This window comes from Rattus norvegicus, chromosome 9 (assembly GCF_021556685.1).
Source record: "Rattus norvegicus strain SHRSP/BbbUtx chromosome 9, alternate assembly SHRSP_T2T, whole genome shotgun sequence".
Lineage (NCBI taxonomy): Eukaryota > Metazoa > Chordata > Mammalia > Rodentia > Muridae > Rattus > Rattus norvegicus.
In genome coordinates this window covers 123200036-123211644 of record NC_141542.1, presented here as the reverse complement: position 1 = coordinate 123211644, position 11609 = coordinate 123200036, and the positions used below count along the sequence as shown (strand labels likewise).

Below are 11609 nucleotides of genomic sequence, written 5' to 3'. Positions count from 1 at the left end.
CCAACCTTTGTTGTGTAAATCTTGTTCCCCTAATTTAAAGCTAGTGGTTAAATAAAAAAAGCTACAGCTTACTGAGGAAAATAGAAAGAGGTGGGGCTTGAGTTAGCAGGCTGTGGGGGGGGGGGTCACAGGGAGGGACCATAAGGAGTAGGAGAAAGAGGAGAGAGATGGGAAGGAGGAGAAGGATGAGGAAGAGGAGGAGGAGGAAGAGAAAGAGGAGGAGGAAGAGAAGGAGGAGGAGGAAGAGAAGGAGGAGGAGGAAAAGGAAGAGGAAGAGAAGGAGGAAGAGGAAAAGGAGGAGGAAGAGGAGGAGGAGGAAAAGGAGGAGGAAGAGAAGGAGGAGGAGGAAGAGGAGGAGAAAGAGAAGGAGGAGGAGGAAGAGGAGGAGAAAGAGAAGGAGGAGGAAGAGGAGGAGGAGGAGGAAGAAGAGGAAGAGGAAGAGGAGGAAGAGGTCTCCACTAGATGGAACAGGAGCATATAGAACAGACTGCTGGAGCAGAAATAACCCTGGGGAGATGCAAACAGCAAGTATTTGTGGAGCACAGTTAGGGAAGTAGCCAGTCTAGCTTTAGAAAATTAGACTGGGGTAACCCCCCAGTAATTCCACAAAGCTTAATAAATAAAATCACAGTCCTAGCCTCATTCATTTGAAGCTAGGTGTGGATAGAAACCCTGTTATTATTTACAGTTAAGGGCATACTACTTAGCATGCAGTGTGTCAGTCATGAGGAAGGCCTCCTGTCCAGGTATCAGATGGGTGGGAGCTTACTTCAGTTTACCTGGATTGCCACCGGTGCACCAGATCGTGGGATGGGATAGATCTATCTGTGACTTTGGAGGACACTGTCACAGCTGTATTCCTGAAGTAATGGAATCTGTCTTGTCCCCTCCTTAGACCAATGTGGTTTGTTCCCCCAGTCACTGCAAGCTTGGCCTCCAGCATGCTGATGTTCAGGCAACGTGGGACTGGTAAGATTTGCATCACTGGGCCGCGCTCTTAGAATGTGCTAAGGTGGTGAAACCACTCTTGAAAGAGTTGTTAGGAACCGCCCCAATATCTGGTTTTCTCTGTTTCCATCTGATCTCTACCTGTCCTGCACCCTTTTGCCAAAGTAGTACTGTCCCAAGAGCCAAGCAGAAGTCAACACTAGGTCTTGAACCACCCAGGTTTGAACTTGGTAAGCCTCTTTTCATTATAAAGTTCTCATATTAGTGTATTTCACTGGGATAACAGAAAACAGATAAATACAGCTTCATCTTACTGAATCCATAAAATATCCCAGCATTTCCAATCCCTCCTGTTTCCTGATGCTGCTTGTATTACGGATGCTAATTACATTCCTCAAAGAACTGTTGGCATGGGATGCTCTACACATAGCTTCTGGGAACCTGCCCCCAGTTGGTTCTGATTGGAAAATAAAGATGCCAGCAGCCAATAGCTGGGGAGGACAGGCAGTGGCTGGACTTTAGGATTTCCGGGGCTTGGGCAGAAGAAGAAGGAAGAGATCTGCATGCTTTGGGAGAGTGTGGAGAGAGGAGACACAGAGGCCGCCATGAGCTAGAGAAGCAAGGAGAGTACCTGGGTTCTGGGCCCCAGAAGGCTGCTCAATTGGGTCTGGAGTGGTCAAGTTGGAACATAGAAATTAGTAAGTAGTGACTCTGAGTCATCAGTGGGAGGTCAATGCTAACGGCATGGAGGGTAGGCAGCTGCCCAGCTATTGTGCTGCTTAGGGCTTATTAAAATATAAAGGCTGTGTGTGTGTCATTCGGGAACATAAAAACCACTGAGGCAGACAGCATCAAACCCACACTGATCCGGATTTATTAATTAATAATTAATACTAAAGTCTCCTTCTGCATATGTGTGCTGTCTTCTAGCAATGTTCCCCTGGTCTTGGTAAGGAGGCTTCTCTTTTGTAATATCTTAGTGTGAACCAACTTATTAGTCTAGTAACATCCAAGAGTCACCCTGAGATTCACTACCCTGCTTCATTTTTGTGAGTCCCATTCTGCTTTATCCCTCCCATGGTGCATCTCTTGGTTTCCATTCCAGCCACACATCATCTGAAAAGCCTTCTAGTGGCTCCTTCCCCACCCTAGCTTCGTATCTATGGCCTCCAGTCTCCAAGAAGCCTTTGTGCCAATTCTTTGTAGCTACAATGTATCTTCCATCGCTGTCTCCCTACTAGCCAGGGACAGAGCTCCTGCTACCAATTATGTGCAGTTTATTTGAAGAAATGGACTAATGTCTTGAGAAGGGGCAACTCGGCAAGCTCTGTGCCATTGTAGCAAACGGGTCACTAAAGATCAACATTTCACAGCAGGCCGACTCATCCTCCCCAACTGCATAGCATTCACCATCACATACAAAAACATCAATGACACATTTCCCGAGAAGGTAGGTTTGCTATTTTAGCGCTACAGATGTCATGTGGGTTTAGGATCTAATATAAGTTTATTTACGGTAAGATTTGGTGAAAAAGACAAAAACATGAAATAAAGACCTTAAGAATCTCATCACATGACCTGGTCAGTTTGCCAAAATTTAATCAAAACAATGAACAAAAGGGAAACCGAGTCCCCAGAGTAAGTATCTCACCGTGATTGGTAGATATCCTGTGGTGCTGCTGGTGCTGCTGTGAACTCACTGAACGTGGGACTGGGACGACATGGGGGCCTCCTCTAACACACTAGGGTGGAACTACTGTAGGTAGGGGTGCACATAGAATGCTTCAGAAATCATTTTTCTCTGTGTTGTCTGTGTGAAGAAGATGGAGTTTGGTGCCAAACACACCCTGATGAGTGGAATATAACATGTGTCACTCGACAGGACATTTTCAGAGCAAAGAACTAGGTTTGTGACGTGAACAGTGCTGTACAAACATCACAGGGTGACAGCTCTAGCATCATCAAGTGCCATTAGGCACTCTCTCAAGGGACAGCAGACACCTAGGCAGGTCTTTCATTCACTGTGAGTGTCAGTGTTTAGCAGCACATGACTGTTCACTCTCTGCCACAGGGCTTGTGTGCACCAAGCTGTTTAAACACTGGAAACCTGCGAGCTTTAGCTGCAGATGGAGATGCTGACACTAGCAGCAGCTGTCTGACTAGGGTTTTAGAGAAATAACTGCCAGACTCTTCTCGATACTCCTGAAGATAGGCTCCAAGAGTCTCCACAAACATCAGAATTTCTGACGTCATTCTGCTCTTACAAAACGGTGTGGAGTCTGCCTAGCAGCTCTGCACACCTCCCTGGGTACTTTAATCGTGTCTACATTGCTGCAGAGCCTAATCCCGTGTAAGTAGCTGTCACACCGTATTGCTTAGGGAATAGTGGCAAAGGCAGATGTAATTTTGTTCAGTTATTTTCCACTTGTAGCCAACTGATTCTTCAGACACAGAACTCACTGGTCCAAAGGGCCCACTGTTTTTGTCAGCCTTTCCCATGTTCTGCAGTGTGTTTAATAAACATCAACTACTGATTTTGATCGTGATGCCAATAAGTCCTGTGTTTAATATCCCTACATTGTCAGCTGTGAGTGGTGAGGCACGATATTTCCCTGGCACTGACTAAGTAAGACTCTTAGCTGGGGATTTGTCACTCAAAGCTTCCTGGCACAACCCTCTCAGTTTCTATAGACTTCATTCCTGTTTATGAGGGTGGTCCTTCATACCTCACCCTCAGTCCTCATCAATGAGTGACGAGGACTCATGACCTTTGATGACCTTTGCTTTGCCAACTGTGTTGACCTGGTCAACTTGTCTACCTCATCCCTGCCCCAAGTCCCTGGTTTTGGAGAGAATGGTAAACACATTGAAAACAAATACTTACAAAACAAAACAAAACATTGATGTTCGTTAATCAACTTTAATTTCTTTAAAAATTTTTGGTTCATGTATGGTAGTTGGGGTTGTGATTATGAGTATAGTACCCAAGAAAGCTAGAAAAGGGTATGTATTCTCCATGGAACTGAAGTTGTAGGCAGATGTGGGAGCTGCCAGACGTGGGTACTGAGAATCAAACTTGGATCCTCTGCAAGAGCAGAACCTGCTCTTAACCACTAAGCCATCTCTCCAGCCCCTTCCTCCATTTCTTTATACTTGTCCTTTCTAGATAGCAATATCTATTATCTTCATAACAGAAAAGAGAAAATATTGACCTGAAAATGCTACATTTGAAGCCAAGTACCAAGCAGTAGAGACCGGAACTTATAACAACAGCAGAGATGACATCATTCTCTTAGCACAGTCGCTTATGTTTCCTCACTCAATCTTTACATAAGGAAAACTGTCTATGCATTGAGGATACCGAGGGACATACACGTCAAGTGATTCATTCAAGGATCGCACACACTGTGGGAAGTTCAACCGTTAACAGTGACATGAGAATTGAGGTGTGTTTGCCTCAACGGCTAAGTTCCTTCTGAGCCGCACTGCACTTACAGCTGTCAACATAACTTTATTCTGAGGTGCGCTCAATGCTATATCGATTTGGTTAACTATAACATTACAATGTCCTATTGCACAATCAAAGAAAAAGAAGTCATCAACTTGAGGGAGTACACTTGGCAGGGGTTGCAGAGGGAAAAGGAAACTAGGGGGAGTGATTTAATTATGTTTTAATTAAAGTGTACTTATTAAGATATTTTCTTGTGATGTTTCCACCTAATTTTTCTTAATTCACACACATTCTCTTTTAAAGACACACCACCAAGTAGTGAATTAACAATACAAATGACTTGAAAATACAGTGAGAGTACATGTACTCTAGAAATATAGGCAGACTGAGCTCGACTCCTTCACTGCTACATATGACAGGATGTTATGGCTCTAGTATGAAATGTCCCTTGAAGCTTATGTGTTTGAATGCATGGGTACCAAACGCTGGTAGGTTAGGGAGGCTCTGGAATATTTAAGAGGTTTGACCTAGATGGAAAGAGTGGGTTAATAGATCTAAAATATGACGGTCACCATGTTGGGTCTTAGTTACAGTATGGTCCTAATTCTTGTCCCATCTCTCTTTCTTGCTGATTTTCAGCCTAAAAGATATAAGCAAGCATCTTCACACTCCCATGGCCATGACCCACTCCTCCCTCCACCAGTCTTCCTCTGTCATGAGAAACGGTACCCTCCAGTTGTGAACCAAAATAAACTCTTCCTCCCTTAGGATTCTTCCTATCAAGTATCTGCTTACAGCAAGGGGAAAGTAAATGACATATGTTTAATTAACTTCGGTCTGGAAGAAATCATCGAACTCCACAACCACCTTAGGAAGCATGACCAGGAAGATGTGAGGAAAACCCCTTTTTATTAATGGGGTAAAAACAGACAATAGTTCTTAGCAGTGTTCTTCTGTCTTTGTGGGTAATCCTCTTTGAACAGTAAGGCTTCAGGGACGCGAACAACCACACTTACCCTGCAAGTGCAGAGTATGTGCTGGCTCCCAGCTACTCAAATCCTATAATAATCAGCTTCGGAAGTTCTGGTTCTTCATCAGTTAGCCCTGTTGCTCTCGGCCTGTGGTGAGATACCATATGCCAGCAGGAGGACACGGTGAACCAGAACTGCTCAGCTTATAAGAGGAAAGGTAGAGGTCTATATAGTTGCCTTTAAGGGCACATTGGCTGAAGGCCTCCTGTAAGGCCCCATATCTCAAAGGTTCCACTAATTCACATGAGTACCACCACTAGATAGATGAAGCCTTTAACATGTGACCTTTTGAGGAATAAAATCCAAACCACAATCTGCCCTCTCATGGAAACATAATGGGCCAGCAAAGCAATGGAAAAGGCAGAAATATGCTATGCAAACAAGGTTCCTTTCATGGACAACCTGAGTGGTGGCATTTGGACCAGCTGATGATGATTTGGGGTGTGCCTTTGTCAGCTTGTCTCTGAGCTCCAGCTATGCTCCATCTCCCCCACCCTCTAGTCAGGCACCTGATACACAGACCAGTTTGTTTCTGATTTTCCCCCAAAGGTTCAGAGTCTACAGTGCACTAGACAGGAAGCCATTTTCCCATTTCTCTCCTCAGCAACCGCACAAGGGCCCACACTTCATGCCAGCCTCCCTTTACAGCAGAAGTGCCAAGGAGTTAGCTCTGAAGGCTTCCAGACAGACCTCTACGCACATGATGTGCTTGCCTGTGAAACACTTCGCTTGCTTGACAATAATCAAAGGTTTTATATCTTCAAACTCCATGTAGCATTCATGCTGTATCTTAATTAAAAGAAAATCAGAGCATCACATTTAATTAGTCTTTCCTAATCATTTCATCTCCACCTATCTCTTCCTTCTTTCCTTCCTTCAGCTTTCCTGAGCTGGGTTTAAGCAGCCTCACTTCTTGTAAGGATTGGAAAATATAGAAGGACTAAATTACAAGCTGAAAGAGCATTAATGGTCCATTAGTCCATTTCTGGGTAAATAGGGACCCCTGGGAATGCCGTCATTGTGGAATCTATGTCTGCACTAATGTAATATGCAAAAATGAGCCCTTAAAAGCAGCATTGACCCGGAACCTACAGAGAGGACGTAATGGGGTATCAATGCAAAAATGTTCTTGAAACTATCAAAGTCTGGTACTGTAGGTAGACATTGCTTCATAAGTAAGAAAAACAACAGCAACAACAAAGAAAGATGGATCTTAGCAGACAGCACATGGAAGGCCTTCAGGTTGGAAGGAGAATGTGCTGTGTTTTATCCATTTTGGTCACTAACGTAACCTCATGATGGGTTGTGAGAAACGAGGTTTGCTGTAAATTTTTAATACCTAACAGAATGACAAGTTGTTGGAGTTTTTTTCAATTGAAGAGCTCAAACGAGCGCAACAGGAACTAGATAATAGATTGATACCTGAATCACAAAGGATCATTTGCGCTACACTATACTCTTTACAGTCTTGTTAGTGGGAAATGTTAGCAAGGCACAAAACTCACTCTTCCTTGTGTGACTCTTTTTGTCCCAGTCCCGAACAATTGAACTCATAAGTGCCTCTCTTTATGTCCCCATTATAAAAGAACCCAGGTGATGAGTTACTGATAATCTCTCACCTCTCTTGGTCGTCATTTTCCCAAATCCAACAGTGTTCCCACTCTGAACAGACACAGTTCTGAAATGTCTGCTCCACATATACAAGTATACAGAGGAGTGGAATGCCCTGAGAACCCATGGAAAGATTAGTTCTTCCCAATCAGGTACCCCTGCTGCTAATGGAAAGTGGAGGGTCCAAGAGAGAAAGGGATGATGAAGGACAAGCCAATGCACCCTGATGGGATGGTTTAGGGGTCTCATCTAGGATGGTCTCTGTAAGACAGGAGGTACCCCATCAACACTGAGGTCGGTGCACTCTCTACCAAATACTAGGTCATCCCTTCTTGTAAAATGATTGTTTGTGCTGGGTTTTATTATCTTCTTTCTTCAAGTGTTTTCCCACTGAACAGTGACCATGCAGTCTTCCTTGTTTTCCGCAAACAAACTTTGGGAACTAGAAACAATGTGTCCAAGCAACCCATTGTTGCTCTCTGTATGTGTGTGTGTGTGTGTGTGTGTGTGTGTGTGTGTGTGTGAATGTGTTTAAGCGTGTGTTGGTGTCTGTGTATCTATGGTATGTGTGTGCGTGTATGTATGTATACATGAAGGTGTGCAGAAATGTGTGTGCACATGTATGTGCATTCAAGATATGTGTATGCTGCACATACAAACAAAAGAATGTGCTAATAAAACTTTGAATCAACTAAGGAGTATCCTCAATTTAACTTCAGGGAAATGGGTTTTCTGGAAAATGAGTACACAAACAAAAGTAAAGTCCAGAGCTGCCAAGGGCGAGAAGATGCCAAGGGAGAAGATTCCAAGGGCGAGAAGCAGCAACTTGATTAGAAAATGCAACCAATCACCTTGGGCTCCCGTTTCCTGAGGAATGTGTGCTCCGGAAGAGAAAACACTAGCATCCTGTCACTCAGAGCAGAGAGCGCATTGTTTTACCCCTTCCCTAAAAGTTTTAGGAATTTGCATTATATCCTGTGGAAATGGCAACATCCTCTGAAAATAATCGGCTGTATATTCTATACTCTGTCTTGTCAACCATACATTCTTTACGCATCTGCTTGTATCAAGGAAGAGATCTTTATTTGAAAAGACACTGTTTCGGAAATCAGCAGTCTGACCTCCGTTGGCATCGCCTCTTTCACTTTAATATGATAGCCAGAATCTATCCTCCTCCATGTTTCAACCATCAACCTGGATTTCTGATTGATAAACGTCTAAATACCCGGTTAGTTGTTCAACTTCAGAGCTGCTGCCCTGACGGGACACACAGTATTTCAGGTCAACTAATGGACACATCTCAAGATGTATATATTGAGCTCTCTATTTTGTGCTGACCAAATCGAGCTTTTATGTGTTAGCAGGTCAGGGCTTAGGAAAGTTAGTGGGAGGGTTACAAACTTTAGTCAGTCAAGACTTGGTCATCTAAAGAGAGAACGTGTGAAACTCCCACACTGTTGTCAACAGAGCTGTGGAGTTGGGAGAGGAAGCTTGGATTGAGAGTATAAGGCAGAAATAATCGGGGAGATAATGAGTGGTTTGTGGATGTGGACTGTTTTCCTCTATCTCTAGAGTGTCATTGTTAGCAGGGTCATTCACAAGAGACCCCTAGTTTCCAAGCAAACCACTCCCTTTGCATGACTATAACAAAATACCTGACTTGGTAAGGCACAAATAATAGCTTAATCCTCTCCTTCCTAGAGGTTGAGACATCCAAGGTACCTTCTGACTGTGGAGGGAGGAGCAGGAGGAACAGGAACGGTAAGTTTGTTTCTCAGCTATTTCTGAAGAATGTCAGTCCTATTGTCGAGGATTCAGCGCTCAAGGTCTCATCACCTCCGGAATGTTCGCCTGGTAATATTACCAAATTGGATCTGAAGCCAGGACATGAATTGGTGGGGGACAGCCATTTGAAGAATTTATCACTGAAGATAAATTTTCTCTCAAATCTTAGGAAAAGCACCTCAGTAAGCTACTGGAAGTCTCAGAATTTCTGCTGTTTAGAACGAGAACTCTGTGTTGACTGGATCTGAGCACATTGTCTTAATATAAGAGGAGGGAAAAGAAAAAAACACGTACGTTTATGAAACCTGCCTTTCAAAACAGTAGTCATGTCCATACGATGGCTGAAGGGCAAAATATGGCCCATGATATTTGGCAACACTTGCTTTTTGGTAGCTCGGTGTTTTCTTTGTAAACAGGAGTGCAAATGCCTCTCTGTTAGACGCGGTTTTTCCGTTGCTGTAAATGTGTCTCTGCCCTGAGTCGCTTAAACCCTAGCAGGTTTATTTGCAGCTACACCTGCCTGAGTGCTAAACCTCTATAGTTTGTCTCTCTCCACCATCTTTCTGTGTCTTAACACCCTGCCTGGCTCCAGCAGCCACACGTGCCTAATAACTGTGGAGCAAGCAGCAAGCTCGCATCTGTTGAGAGGCTATCCTGGTGCAGGAGCAGCCCTATAAGGAAATAGAAACTTGCATTCTAATATACAAAGAAAAACTAGGACAGTTGCCCCGAGGGCAGGGCCTGAGTCTCTCTCTCTCTCTCTCTCTCTCTCTCTCTCTCTCTCTCTCTCTCTCTCTCTCTCTCCCTCCCCCTCTCTCTCTCTCTCTCTCTCTCTCCTCACTGGCAGATGCTCTATCTATCTCTCTGCCCAAGTCACAGAGACTCCAAAGCTAATTCTGATGTAAACGCACAGGAATCTCTTTTTGTCTTTGTTTTGTTTTTCTTTAAAGTTCATTCAATACAACATAATCTCCAACTTAACTGAGGTGGCTGACCACTTCCAAGACCGAAGTCGCCTATGAAGTGGAATTTGATTGCTATGCCCGCCCCAGCCTCAGCTTTCTTGTCAGCTCCAGGGTGCAGAGCACTCCTTCTGTAGGTGTCTCTGTCTGCCTCCCGTCTTGTGAATCTTACAGGCTGCTCACCCTCTGGACCTTTGTCTGGAGGCCTGCCAGTCTCAGGATGGCTTTGACCGGGCACAATCTCCAGAGATAGAAGCAGGTAATATCAGAGATACTGGATGCCCTCATCCGGACAGTACCAGTAGAAATGTCTCCAAGCAAATTACTCCTTCTTGTAGCCTTGAGACTTGAGAGACTGCATGGCCTTCATTACTCGAAGGTTGGGCACATTCTTGACTGCCAGCTCCTGATGTTTGGGCATTGTGGACATCTTTTTTTGGCCACCATCACACCTTCCTTACAAAGTTAATAGATAGCAATCCAATTCTTCTTAGGCATTAATATCGAGGTGGCTGCCACTATGGTCTTTATTACAAGCTCACGAGCGACGTGAGGACTCTCACTGTCACTGTCCCAATGGGTCAGAGGTGAGAGCCTTGAGTTTAGGGGTGTAGGGTATTTATTGTGGTTACATCAAGTTTGGGGAAGTTCCATATGGGTCAGCAAGTTAATATTTTGAAAACTACTTTTCTGAGGAAATTTGCAGGAACCAAACACAGGGACAAAACAACCTGACAAACTGGATGTTCAGGCTGTCTGTTCTCTGCAGGATGTCTTAGGTTATCCATAGCTTGACCCTGCTGCTGTAGCGTAAATGGCTATTGCTAAGAGGGTGTCGGGGCTTGCCATAGGCTGTTTGCCCAAGTGGATTTTATGGTTTTCTTTCTGGAATTGGAGTATAGCCCCTGTTCAAGACTCAAGCTTCTTCTCAAACACAGAGTTGGTTGGGCTTGACATTATTCATAGCATTCAATGGTGATGCTGACTTATCAACTTGACAGTATATAGTATCATCAAGGAGAAGAGCCCCTAGGCATTTCTGTGAGGGGTTTTCTACATTAGGTAATTTCAGGAGAGACAACTCACCCAAGATGTGAACCTAGCCATTCCATGGTTCTGGGTAGGACTGGAGAGAGAGCAGGGTTATGAGAGGTAGCTCTATGCTCGAGTGTGTTTGCCTACCACTCTTGAATAAGATCTGGATTTGTTTTTTAGTAACCGCATCAGGTGTCTCACAACCATCAATAACTCCAGTTCAAGGAGATCTGATACTCAATGGTCTCTGTGAATGATGGTTTGCATATGCTCAGCCAAGGGACTGGCACTTTTAGAAGGTATGGCCTTATTGGAGGAAGTGTGTCACTGTGGGAGTCAGCTTGGAGTTCCCCCTCCTAGCTGCCTGAGGATGCACAGTCTGTTCCTGGCTTCCTTCCGATGAAGATGTAGAACTCTCAGCTCTTCCTGCACCATGCCTACCTGGATTCTGCCATGCTCCAGCCTTGATGATACTGGACTGAACCTCTGAACCTGTAAGCCAGCCCCAATTAAATGCTGCCCTTTATAAGTTTTTCCTTGGTCATGGTTTCTGCTCATAGCAATAAAACCCTAATTAAGATAGTCTCTATGGGGGGCTGGGGATTTAGCTCAGTGGTAGAGCGCTTACCTAGGAAGCGCAAGGCCCTGGGTTCGGTCCCCAGCTCCGAAAAAAAGAACCAAAAAAAAAAAAAAAAAGATAGTCTCTATGGGCACCTCACCTGTGTGGTGCATATAAACTCTCTCTTTCTCTCTCTCTCTCTCTCTCTCTCTCTCTCTCTCTCTCTC

General features: G+C 44.4%; 1 pseudogene; it reads right to left on the bottom strand.

Annotated features, from left to right (window-relative positions):
- Nucleotides 1–9781: 9781 nt before the first annotated feature.
- On the bottom strand, nucleotides 9782–10286 carry Rps10-ps11 (ribosomal protein S10, pseudogene 11; annotated as a pseudogene).
- Nucleotides 10287–11609: the final 1323 nt, after the last annotated feature.